Genomic DNA, 12,031 nt, shown 5'->3' on the forward strand with positions numbered 1-12,031 from the left:
GCACCATGAAGACCGGCTGGAGGTCTTCTGGAAGCACAGCGGGCCGTGTAAGACGCTTAGCCGGGGTGCTGGAAGCCTGGCCCGGCTGGGAGAGTGAGGAGGAAAGCACCATGAGGACCGTCTGGAGGTCTTCTGGAAGCACAGCGGGCCGTGGAGAACGCTTAGCCGGGGTGCTGGAAGCCTGGGCCAGCTGGGAGAGTGAGGAGGAAAGCACCATGAGGACCGTCTGGAGGTCTTCTGGAAGCACAGCGGGCCGTGGAGAACGCTTAGCCGAGGTGCTGGAAGTCGAGTAAGGCTCTGCCATCTCGTCCAAGGTGCTTATAAAGTGCATGTCCGCTCGGCTGGAGGTATTTCCGGCCACCCGGCGCGTGTGCACGGTCTCTGGGTGGCTCCGGGCCGGCTAGAATTCCGGGCCGCGACTGCCAACTCGCGGGACCCTAAATGGCCCGCGGACCAGCCGGCGGGACCTCGGTGACCACCCATCCGCCTCGCGGTGGTCCCCGGCCGGCTAGAATTCCGGACCGCGATCGCTAACTCGCGGGACCCTAAATGGCCCGCGGACCAGCCGGCGGGACGTCGGTGACCACCCATCCGCCTCGCGGTGGTCCCCGGCCGGCTAGAATTCCGGACCGCGATCGGTAACTCGCGGGACCCTAAATGGCCCGCGGACCAGCCGGCGGGACCTCGGTGACCACCCATCCGCCTCGCGGTGGTCCCCGGCCGGCTAGAATTCCGGACCGCGATCGGTACCATCGCGGGACCCTAAATGGCCCGCGGACCAGCCGGCGGGACGTCGGTGACCACCCATCCGCCTCGCGGTGGTCCCCGGCCGGGTAGAATTCCGGACCGCGATCGGTACCTCGCGGGACCCTAAATGGCCCGCGGACCAGCCGGCGGGACCTCGGTGACCACCCATCCGCCTCGCGGTGGTCCCCGGCCGGCTAGAATTCCGGACCGCGATCGGTACCTCGCGGGACCCTAAATGGCCCGCGGACCAGCCGGCGGGACCTCGGTGAAGACCCATCCGCCTCGCGGTGGTCCCCGGCCGGCTAGAATTCCGGGCCGCGATCGGTACCGCGCGGGACCCTAAATGGCCCGCGGACCAGCCGGCGGGACCTCGGTGACCACCCATCCGCCTTCGCTGGTTCCCAAGTCGGCTAGAATTCCGGACCGCGATCGCTAACTCGCGGGACCCTAAATGGCCCGCGGACCAGCCGGCGGGACGTCGGTGACCACCCATCCGCCTCTCGGTGGTCCCCGGCCGGCTAGAATTCCGGACCGCGATCGGTAACTCGCGGGACCCTAAATGGCCCGCGGACCAGCCGGCGGGACCTCGGTGACCACCCATCCGCCTCGCGGTGGTCCCTGGCCGGCTAGAATTCCGGACCGCGATCGGTAACTCGCGGGACCCTAAATGGCCCGCGGACCAGCCGGCGGGACCTCGGTGACCACCCATCCGCCTTCGCTGGTTCCCAAGTCGGCTAGAATTCCGGACCGCGATCGCTAACTTGCGGGACCCTAAATGGCCCGCGGACCAGCCGGCGGGACCCACTTGACTTCCTATCCGCCTTCGCTGGTTCCCAAGTCGGCTAGAATTCCGGACCGCGATCGCTAACTCGCGGGACCCTAAATGGCCCGCGGACCATCCGGCGGGACCTCGGTGACCACCCATCCGCCTTCGCTGGTTCCCAAGTCGGCTAGAATTCCGGACCGCGATCGCTAACTCGCGGGACCCTAAATGGCCCGCGGACCAGCCGGCGGGACCTCGGTGACCACCCATCCGCCTCGCGGTGGTCCCTGGCCGGCTAGAATTCCGGACCGCGATCGGTAACTCGCGGGACCCTAAATGGCCCGCGGACCAGCCGGCGGGACCTCGGTGACCACCCATCCGCCTTCGCTGGTTCCCAAGTCGGCTAGAATTCCGGACCGCGATCGCTAACTTGCGGGACCCTAAATGGCCCGCGGACCAGCCGGCGGGACCCACTTGACTTCCTATCCGCCTTCGCTGGTTCCCAAGTCGGCTAGAATTCCGGACCGCGATCGCTAACTCGCGGGACCCTAAATGGCCCGCGGACCATCCGGCGGGACCTCGGTGACCACCCATCCGCCTTCGCTGGTTCCCAAGTCGGCTAGAATTCCGGACCGCGATCGCTAACTCGCGGGACCCTAAATGGCCCGCGGACCAGCCGGCGGGACCTCGGTGACCACCCATCCGCCTCGCGGTGGTCCCTGGCCGGCTAGAATTCCGGACCGCGATCGGTAACTCGCGGGACCCTAAATGGCCCGCGGACCAGCCGGCGGGACCTCGGTGACCACCCATCCGCCTTCGCTGGTTCCCAAGTCGGCTAGAATTCCGGACCGCGATCGCTAACTTGCGGGACCCTAAATGGCCCGCGGACCAGCCGGCGGGACCCACTTGACTTCCTATCCGCCTTCGCTGGTTCCCAAGTCGGCTAGAATTCCGGACCGCGATCGCTAACTCGCGGGACCCTAAATGGCCCGCGGACCAGCCGGCGGGACCTCGGTGACCACCCATCCGCCTTCGCTGGTTCCCAAGTCGGCTAGAATTCCGGACCGCGATCGCTAACTTGCGGGACCCTAAATGGCCCGCGGACCAGCCGGCGGGACCCACTTGACTTCCTATCCGCCTTCGCTGGTTCCCAAGTCGGCTAGAATTCCGGACCGCGATCGCTAACTCGCGGGACCCTAAATGGCCCGCGGACCATCCGGCGGGACCTCGGTGACCACCCATCCGCCTTCGCTGGTTCCCAAGTCGGCTAGAATTCCGGACCGCGATCGCTAACTCGCGGGACCCTAAATGGCCCGCGGACCAGCCGGCGGGACCTCGGTGACCACCCATCCGCCTCGCGGTGGTCCCTGGCCGGCTAGAATTCCGGACCGCGATCGGTAACTCGCGGGACCCTAAATGGCCCGCGGACCAGCCGGCGGGACCTCGGTGACCACCCATCCGCCTTCGCTGGTTCCCAAGTCGGCTAGAATTCCGGACCGCGATCGCTAACTTGCGGGACCCTAAATGGCCCGCGGACCAGCCGGCGGGACCCACTTGACTTCCTATCCGCCTTCGCTGGTTCCCAAGTCGGCTAGAATTCCGGACCGCGATCGCTAACTCGCGGGACCCTAAATGGCCCGCGGACCAGCCGGCGGGACCTCGGTGACCACCCATCCGCCTTCGCTGGTTCCCAAGTCGGCTAGAATTCCGGACCGCGATCGCTAACTCGCGGGACCGCAATTGGCCCGCGGACCAGCCGGCGGGACGCGCTTGACTTCCTATCCGCCTTCGCTGGTTCCCAAGTCGGCCACAAATTACGATTATTCGGCCTCTCGCTCTGGAAGTGCCATCGGCACTTGCTCGGAAAAGTGTCCGCCTCTTCTGGTTCCCTAGGTCGGCCGCCAAATGCGAAAAATCGGCCTCTACCCCGTTTGGGTACCAGGGGTAGGGTGCAGTACCAACTTTGGTCTTCAGGTGCGCCAGAGCGCGATGGTTGGTCCCACTAGTCAGCGTACTCATCGACGGTTTACTCCCCTTTCGCAAAATATAGTGGGCACGTATGTGCAGGACTGTTTATTTTTATTTTGAAAAATTTTCTAAGTGCCAGCGGACGCTGGCACACGACGTGTCCGAGCCACGATGGTGCCCAGGCCGGACAGCGACGGCGAAAAAGCCCATTCTGGAAGTTTCGAATATGCCAACGGCAAAAGCGGCGTGATGTGTCCGCCTCGGCTGGTTCTCCGGCCGGCCAGAAAAAGTGAAAATTCGGCCTCTCGCTCTGGAGGTCCGACGAACTTTGGCGAATATTTTCTAAGTGCCAACGGGTGTTACACCGTAATGTGTCCGACGCGGCTGGTTCCTCCGGTCGGCCAGAAAAAGTGAAAATTCGGCCTCTTCGCCTGGAAGTCCGGCCGACTTGGGCGAATATTTTCTAAGTGCCAACGGGTGTTGCGCCGAAATGTGTCCGACTCGGCTGGTTCCCCGAGTCGGCCCGAACGAGCGAAAATTCGGCCTCTTCGCCTGGAAGTCCGACGAACTTTGGCGAATATTTTCTAAGTGCCAACGGGTGTTCGGCCGTAATGTGTCCGACTCGGCTGGTTCCCCGAGTCGGCCCGAACGAGCGAAAATTCGGCCTCTTCGCCTGGAGGTCCAACGAACTTTGGCGAATATTTTCTAAGTGCCAACGGGTGTTACACCGTAATGTGTCCGACTCGGCTGGTTCCCCGAGTCGGTCAGAAAAAGTGAAAATTCAGGCTCTTCGCCTGGAAGTCCGGCCGACTTTGGCGAATATTTTCTAAGTGCCAACGGGTTTTCGGCCGTAATGTGTCCGACTCGGCTGGTTCCCCGAGTCGGCCCGAACGAGCGAAAATTCAGCCTCTTCGCCTGGAAGTCCGGCCGACTTTGGCGAATATTTTCTAAGTGCCAACGGGTGTTCGGCCGTAACGTGTCCGACTCGGCTGGTTCCCCGAGTCGGCCCGAACGAGTGAAAATTCGGCCTCTTGCTCTGGAAGTCCTGCCAATTTGAGCGAATATTTTCTAAGTGCCATCGGGTCTTGCCCGGAAAAGTGTCCGACTCGGCTGGTTCCCTAGTTCGGCCACATAATGTGAAAATTCGGCCTCTTGCTCTGGAAGTCCTGCCAACTTGAGCGAATATTTTCTAAGTGCCATCGGGTCTTGCCCGGAAAAGTGTCCGACTCGGCTGGTTCCCCGAGTCGGCCCGAACGAGCGAAAATTCGGCCTCTTGCTCTGGAAGTCCTGCCAACTTGAGCGAATATTTTCTAAGTGCCATCGGGTCTTGCCCGGAAAAGTGTCCGACTCGGCTGGTTCCCCGAGTCGGCCCGAACGAGCGAAAATTCGGCCTCTTGCTCTGGAAGTCCTGCCAACTTGAGCGAATATTTTCTAAGTGCCATCGGGTCTTGCCCGGAAAAGTGTCCGACTCGGCTGGTTCCCCGAGTCGGCCACGGAATGTGAAAATTCGGCCTCTTGCTCTGGAAGTCCTGCCAACTTGAGCGAATATTTTCTAAGTGCCATCGGGTCTTGCCCGGAAAAGTGTCCGACTCGGCTGGTTCCCCGAGTCGGCCCGAACGAGCGAAAATTCGGCCTCTTGCTCTGGAAGTCCTGCCAACTTGAGCGAATATTTTCTAAGTGCCATCGGGTCTTGCCCGGAAAAGTGTCCGACTCGGCTGGTTCCCTAGTTCGGCCACATAATGTGAAAATTCGGCCTCTTGCTCTGGAAGTCCTGCCAACTTGAGCGAATATTTTCTAAGTGCCATCGGGTCTTGCCCGGAAAAGTGTCCGACTCGTCTGGTTCCCCGAGTCGGCTCCGAACGAGCGAAAATTCGGCCTCTTGCTCTGGAAGTCCTGCCAACTTGAGCGAATATTTTCTAAGTGCCATCGGGTCTTGCCCGGAAAAGTGTCCGACTCGGCTGGTTCCCCGAGTCGGCCACGGAATGTGAAAATTCGGCCTCTTGCTCTGGAAGTCCTGCCAACTTGAGCGAATATTTTCTAAGTGCCATCGGGTCTTGCCCGGAAAAGTGTCCGACTCGGCTGGTTCCCCGAGTCGGCCCGAACGAGCGAAAATTCGGCCTCTTGCTCTGGAAGTCCTGCCAACTTGAGCGAATATTTTCTAAGTGCCATCGGGTCTTGCCCGGAAAAGTGTCCGACTCGGCTGGTTCCCTAGTTCGGCCACATAATGTGAAAATTCGGCCTCTTGCTCTGGAAGTCCTGCCAACTTGAGCGAATATTTTCTAAGTGCCATCGGGTCTTGCCCGGAAAAGTGTCCGACTCGTCTGGTTCCCCGAGTCGGCCCGAACGAGCGAAAATTCGGCCTCTTGCTCTGGAAGTCCTGCCAACTTGAGCGAATATTTTCTAAGTGCCATCGGGTCTTGCCCGGAAAAGTGTCCGACTCGGCTGGTTCCCCGAGTCGGCCACGGAATGTGAAAATTCGGCCTCTCGCTCTGGAAGTCCTGCCAACTTGAGCGAATATTTTCTAAGTGCCATCGGGTCTTGCCCGGAAAAGTGTCCGACTCGGCTGGTTCCCCGAGTCGGCCCGAACGAGCGAAAATTCGGCCTCTCGCTCTGGAAGTCCTGCCAACTTGAGCGAATATTTTCTAAGTGCCATCGGGTCTCTCCCGGAAAAGTGTCCGACTCGTCCGGTTCCCTAGTTCGGCCACATAATGTGAAAATTCGGCCTCTTGCTCTGGAAGTCCTGCCAACTTGAGCGAAAATTTTCTAAGTGCCATCGGGTCTCTCCCGGAAAAGTGTCCGACTCGTCCGGTTCCCTAGTTCGGCCACATAATGTGAAAATTCGGCCTCTTGCTCTGGAAGTCCTGCCAACTTGAGCGAATATTTTCCAAGTGCCATCGGGTCTCTCCCGGAAAAGTGTCCGCCTCGTCCGGTTCCCTAGTTCGGCCACGGAATGTGAAAATTCGGCCTCTCTGAGGTACCAGGGGTACGCATTTAGGTACCAGGGGTAGTCGCTGAGGTACCAGGGGTATGCATTTAGGTACCAGGGGAGACCACTACGGTCTGTTGGTCCCCCTAGTTAGTGTACTCATCGGTTTACTCCCCTTTCGCAAAATATAGTCGGCACGTATGTGCAGGACTGTTTATTTTTATTTTGAAAAATGTTCTAAGTGCCAACGGAAGCTGGCACACGAACTGTCCGAGCCACGATGGTGCCCAGGCCGGACAGCGACGGCGAAAAAGCCGATGTGTGTTTGATGGAAGTTTCGAATATTTTCAAAGTGCCAACGGCACTTGCGGGGTGATGTGTCCGCCTCGTCTGGTTCCCCAGGTCGGCCAGAAAAAGTGAAAATTCGGCCTCTTCTCCTGGAAGTCCGGCCAAGTTTGGCGAATATTTTCAAAGTGCCAACGGCACTTGCGGGGTGATGTGTCCGCCTCGTCTGGTTCCCCAGGTCGGCCAGAACAAGTGAAAATTCGGCCTCTTCTCCTGGAAGTCCGGCCAAGTTTGGCGAATATTTTCAAAGTGCCAACGGCACTTGCGGGGTGATGTGTCCGCCTCGTCTGGTTCCCCAGGTCGGCCAGAACAAGTGAAAATTCGGCCTCTTCTCCTGGAAGTCCGGCCAAGTTTGGCGAATATTTTCAAAGTGCCAACGGCACTTGCGGGGTGATGTGTCCGCCTCGTCTGGTTCCCCATAACGGCCAGAACAAGTGAAAATTCGGCCTCTTCTCCTGGAAGTCTGGCCAAGTTTGGCGAATATTTTCAAAGTGCCAACGGCACTTGCGGGGTGATGTGTCCGCCTCGTCTGGTTCCCCATAACGGCCAGAACAAGTGAAAATTCGGCCTCTTCTCCTGGAAGTCTGGCCAAGTTTGGCGAATATTTTCAAAGTGCCAACGGCACTTGCGGGGTGATGTGTCCGCCTCGTCTGGTTCCCCATAACGGCCAGAACAAGTGAAAATTCGGCCTCTTCTCCTGGAAGTCTGGCCAAGTTTGGCGAATATTTTCTAAGTGCCAACGACTCAACCAGCGTAAAGTGTCCGCCTCGGCTGGTTCCCCACAACGGCCAGAACAAGTGAAAATTCGGCCTCTTCTCCTGGAAGTCTGGCCAAGTTTGGCGAATATTTTCTAAGTGCCAACGACTCAACCAGCGTAAAGTGTCCGCCTCGGCTGGTTCCCCAGGTCGGCCACCAAAAGTGAAAATTCGGCCTCTTCTCCTGGAAGTCTGGCCAAGTTTGGCAAATATTTTCTAAGTGCCAACGACTCGACCAGCGTAAAGTGTCCGCCTCGGCTGGTTCCCCATAACGGCCACCAAAAGTGAAAATTCGGCCTCTTCTCCTGGAAGTCAAGCCAAGTTTGGCAAATATTTTCTAAGTGCCAACGACTCAACAGCCGTAAAGTGTCCGCCTCGGCTGGTTCCCCAGGTCGGCCACCAAAAGTGAAAATTCGGCCTCTTCTCCTGGAAGTCTGGCCAAGTTTGGCGAATATTTTCTAAGTGCCAACGACTCAACCAGCGTAAAGTGTCCGCCTCGGCTGGTTCCCCATAACGGCCACCAAAAGTGAAAATTCGGCCTCTTCTCCTGGAAGTCAAGCCAAGTTTGGCAAATATTTTCTAAGTGCCAACGGCTCTTGAGCCGAAAAGTGTCCGCCTCGGCTGGTTCCCCATAACGGCCATGAAAAGTGAAAATTCGGCCTCTTCTCCTGGAAGTCAAGCCAAGTTTGGCAAATATTTTCTAAGTGCCAACGACTCAACCAGCCTAAAGTGTCCGCCTCGGCTGGTTCCCCAGGTCGGCCACCAAAAGTGAAAATTCGGCCTCTTCTCCTGGAAGTCTGGCCAAGTTTGGCAAATATTTTCTAAGTGCCAACGACTCAACCAGCCTAAAGTGTCCGCCTCGGCTGGTTCCCCAGGTCGGCCACCAAAAGTGAAAATTCGGCCTCTTCTCCTGGAAGTCAAGCCAAGTTTGGCGAATATTTTCTAAGTGCCAACGACTCAACCAGCCTAAAGTGTCCGCCTCGGCTGGTTCCCCAGGTCGGGTACCACAAGTGAAAATTCGGCCTCTTCTCCTGGAAGTCAAGCCAAGTTTGGCGAATATTTTCTAAGTGCCATCGACTCGACCAGCGTAAAGTGTCCGCCTCGGCTGGTTCCCCATAACGGCCCACAAAAGTGAAAATTCGGCCTCTTCTCCTGGAAGTCAAGCCAAGTTTGGCAAATATTTTCTAAGTGCCAACGACTCAACCAGCGTAAAGTGTCCGCCTCGGCTGGTTCCCCATAACGGCCACCAAAAGTGAAAATTCGGCCTCTTCTCCTGGAAGTCTGGCCAAGTTTGGCAAATCTTTTCTAAGTGCCAACGACTCAACCAGCCTAAAGTGTCCGCCTCGGCTGGTTCCCCAGGTCGGCCACCAAAAGTGAAAATTCGGCCTCTTCTCCTGGAAGTCTGGCCAAGTTTGGCAAATATTTTCTAAGTGCCAACGACTCAACCAGCCTAAAGTGTCCGCCTCGGCTGGTTCCCCAGGTCGGCCACCAAAAGTGAAAATTCGGCCTCTTCTCCTGGAAGTCAAGCCAAGTTTGGCGAATATTTTCTAAGTGCCAACGACTCAACCAGCCTAAAGTGTCCGCCTCGGCTGGTTCCCCAGGTCGGCCACCAAAAGTGAAAATTCGGCCTCTTCTCCTGGAAGTCAAGCCAAGTTTGGCAAATATTTTCTAAGTGCCAACGACTCAACCAGCGTAAAGTGTCCGCCTCGGCTGGTTCCCCAGGTTGGCCACCAAAAGTGAAAATTCGGCCTCTTCTCCTGGAAGTCAAGCCAAGTTTGGCAAATATTTTCTAAGTGCCAACGGCTCTTGAGCCGAAAAGTGTCCGCCTCGGCTGGTTCCCCAGGTCGGCCACCAAAAGCGAAAATTCGGCCTCTTCTCCTGGAAGTCAAGCCAAGTTTGGCAAATATTTTCTAAGTGCCAACGGCTCTTGAGCCGAAAAGTGTCCGCCTCGGCTGGTTCCCCAGGTCGGCCACCAAAAGCGAAAATTCGGCCTCTTCTCCTGGAAGTCCTGCCAACTTGTGCGAATTTTTTCTAAGTGCCAACGACTCAACAGCCGTAAAGTGTCCGCCTCGGCTGGTTCCCCATAACGGCCACCAAAAGCGAAAATTCGGCCTCTTGCTCTGGAAGTCCTGCCAACTTGTGCGAATTTTTTCTAAGTGCCAACGACTCAACAGCCGTAAAGTGTCCGCCTCGGCTGGTTCCCCATAACGGCCACCAAAAGCGAAAATTCGGCCTCTGGCCCCGGAAGTCCTGCCAACTTGTGCGAATTTTTTCTAAGTGCCAACGGCTCTTGAGCCGAAAAGTGTCCGCCTCGGCTGGTTCCCGCGGTCGGCCGCCGAAAGCGAAAATTCGGCCTCTCCCTCTTTAGGTACCAGGGGTTGGGGTACCAGGGGTAGGGTGCAGTACCAACTTTGGTCTTCAGGTGCGCCAGAGTACGATGGTTGGTCCCCCTAGTCAGCGTACTCATCAACGATTTACCCCCCTTTCGCAAAATATAGTCAGAACGAGCATGGGGGGCGCATAATTTACCCCACAAAATGAAAGGGCCCGGTGCCGAGCGCTTGGTCATGGCCGCCAGCAGCGCCCCTTGCTCGGTGGGAACACAACACGCAGGGTTGCACAGCACCCTGGAAGGCACAAAGAGAGTGAAAAATTTTCTAAGTGTCACTCTTGACGAAAAATGTCTAAGTGCCTCTCTTGACGAAAAATTTCTAAGTGCCACGCTTGACGAAAAATGTCTAAGTGCCACAGCGCTCGAAAATTTCCTAAGTGCGAGCACGGCTGTGAAATATTCAAAGTACAAGGAACGCTGGCAGAATCTCTCGACGGCCGTCTGCTCCCGGCGGCCGCCGTGAAGTCTCCCCTCCCGGGGACGGCTGTCTGCTCCCGGCAGCCGTCCTTAACCCCCTCCCCACACGTTGGACGAACACCAGCCGAGGGCGAAAGGCTCGCGGTGTGGAAGGATCGTGGCCACGGCTAATCTAGCGATGCCCGCGTTGGACGGTCACACCGCACGACAGAGCGGGGCCTGCATCCGGCGCGAGGCGGCCTTCAGGCACGTGGCTCGAGACGACCTCACCCGCCCTAGCCCGGAGCGGAAAGACTTTGAAATTTTCAAAGTCCAAGGAACACTGGCAGAATGGGAGGACCGGCCGCCTCCTTAAACACAGGCCGGAGAGATGGAGCGGGATCAGCGGCCCGCGCGTTGAGCGAACACCGGCCGAGGGCGAAAGGCTCGCGGTGTGGAAGGATCGTGGCCACGGCTAATCTAGCGATGCCCGCGTTGGACGGTCACACCGCACGACAGAGCGGGGCCTGCATCCGGCGCGAGGCGGCCTTCAGGCACGTGGTTCGAGACGACCTCACCCGCCCTAGCCCGGAGCGGAAAGACTTTGAAATAGTCAAAGTCCAAGGAACACTGGCAGAATCTCTCGACGGCCGTCTGCTCCCGGCGGCCGCCGTGAAGTCTCCCCTCCCGGGGACGGCTGTCTGCTCCCGGCAGCCGTCCATAACCCCCTCCCCACACGTTGGTTGAACATCAGCCGAGGGCGAAAGGCTCGCGGTGTGGAAGGATCGTGGCCACGGCTAATCTAGCGATGCCCGCGTTGGACGGTCACACCGCACGACAGAGCGGGGCCTGCATCCGGCGCGAGGCGGCCTTCAGGCACGTGGTTCGAGACGACCTCACCCGCCCTAGCCCGGAGCGGAAAGACTTTTCAAAGTCCAAGGAACACTGGCAGAATGGGAGGACCGGCCGCCTCCTTAAACACAGGCCGGAGCGACCGAGCGGGATCAGCGGCCCGCGCGCAGGGTCTTTGAAATGTACAAAGTCCTAGGGACAATGGCAGAATCGCTCGACGGCCGTCTGCTCCCGGCGGCCGCGGTGAAGGGACTGTACACCCCACCCGGGGACGGCTGTCTGCTCCCGGCAGCCGTCCTTCCCCCCCACCCCACACGTTGACCGACACCGGCCGAGGGCGAAAGGCTCGCGGTGTGGAAGGATCGTGGCCACGGCTAATCTAGCGATGCCCGCGTTGGACGGTCACACCGCACGACAGAGCGGGGCCTGCATCCGGCGCGAGGCGGCCTTCAGGCACGTGGTTCGAGACGACCTCACCCGCCCTAGCCCGGAGCGAAAAGACTTTGAAATATTCAAAGTCCAAGGAACACTGGCAGAATGGGAGGACCGGCCGCCTCCTTAAACACAGGCCGGAGCGACCGAGCGGGATCAGCGGCCCGCGCGGAGGGTCTTTAAAATGTACAAAGTCCTAGGAACAATGGCAGAATCGCTCGACGGCCGTCTGCTCCCGGCGGCCGCGGTGGAAGGACTGTACACCCCACCCGGGGACGGCTGTCTGCTCCCGGCAGCCGTCCTTCCCCCCCACCCACACGTTGACCGACACCGGCCGAGGGCGAAAGGCTCGCGGTGTGGAAGGATCGTGGCCACGGCTAATCTAGCGATGCCCGCGTTGGACGGTCACACCGCACGACAGAGCGGGGCCGCATCTGGCGCGAGGCGGCCTTCAG

This window comes from Syngnathus floridae, unplaced genomic scaffold, assembly GCF_059516105.1.
Source record: "Syngnathus floridae isolate MCC-2025c unplaced genomic scaffold, RoL_Sflo_1.0 HiC_scaffold_123, whole genome shotgun sequence".
In the NCBI taxonomy this organism is placed as follows: Eukaryota; Metazoa; Chordata; class Actinopteri; order Syngnathiformes; family Syngnathidae; genus Syngnathus; species Syngnathus floridae.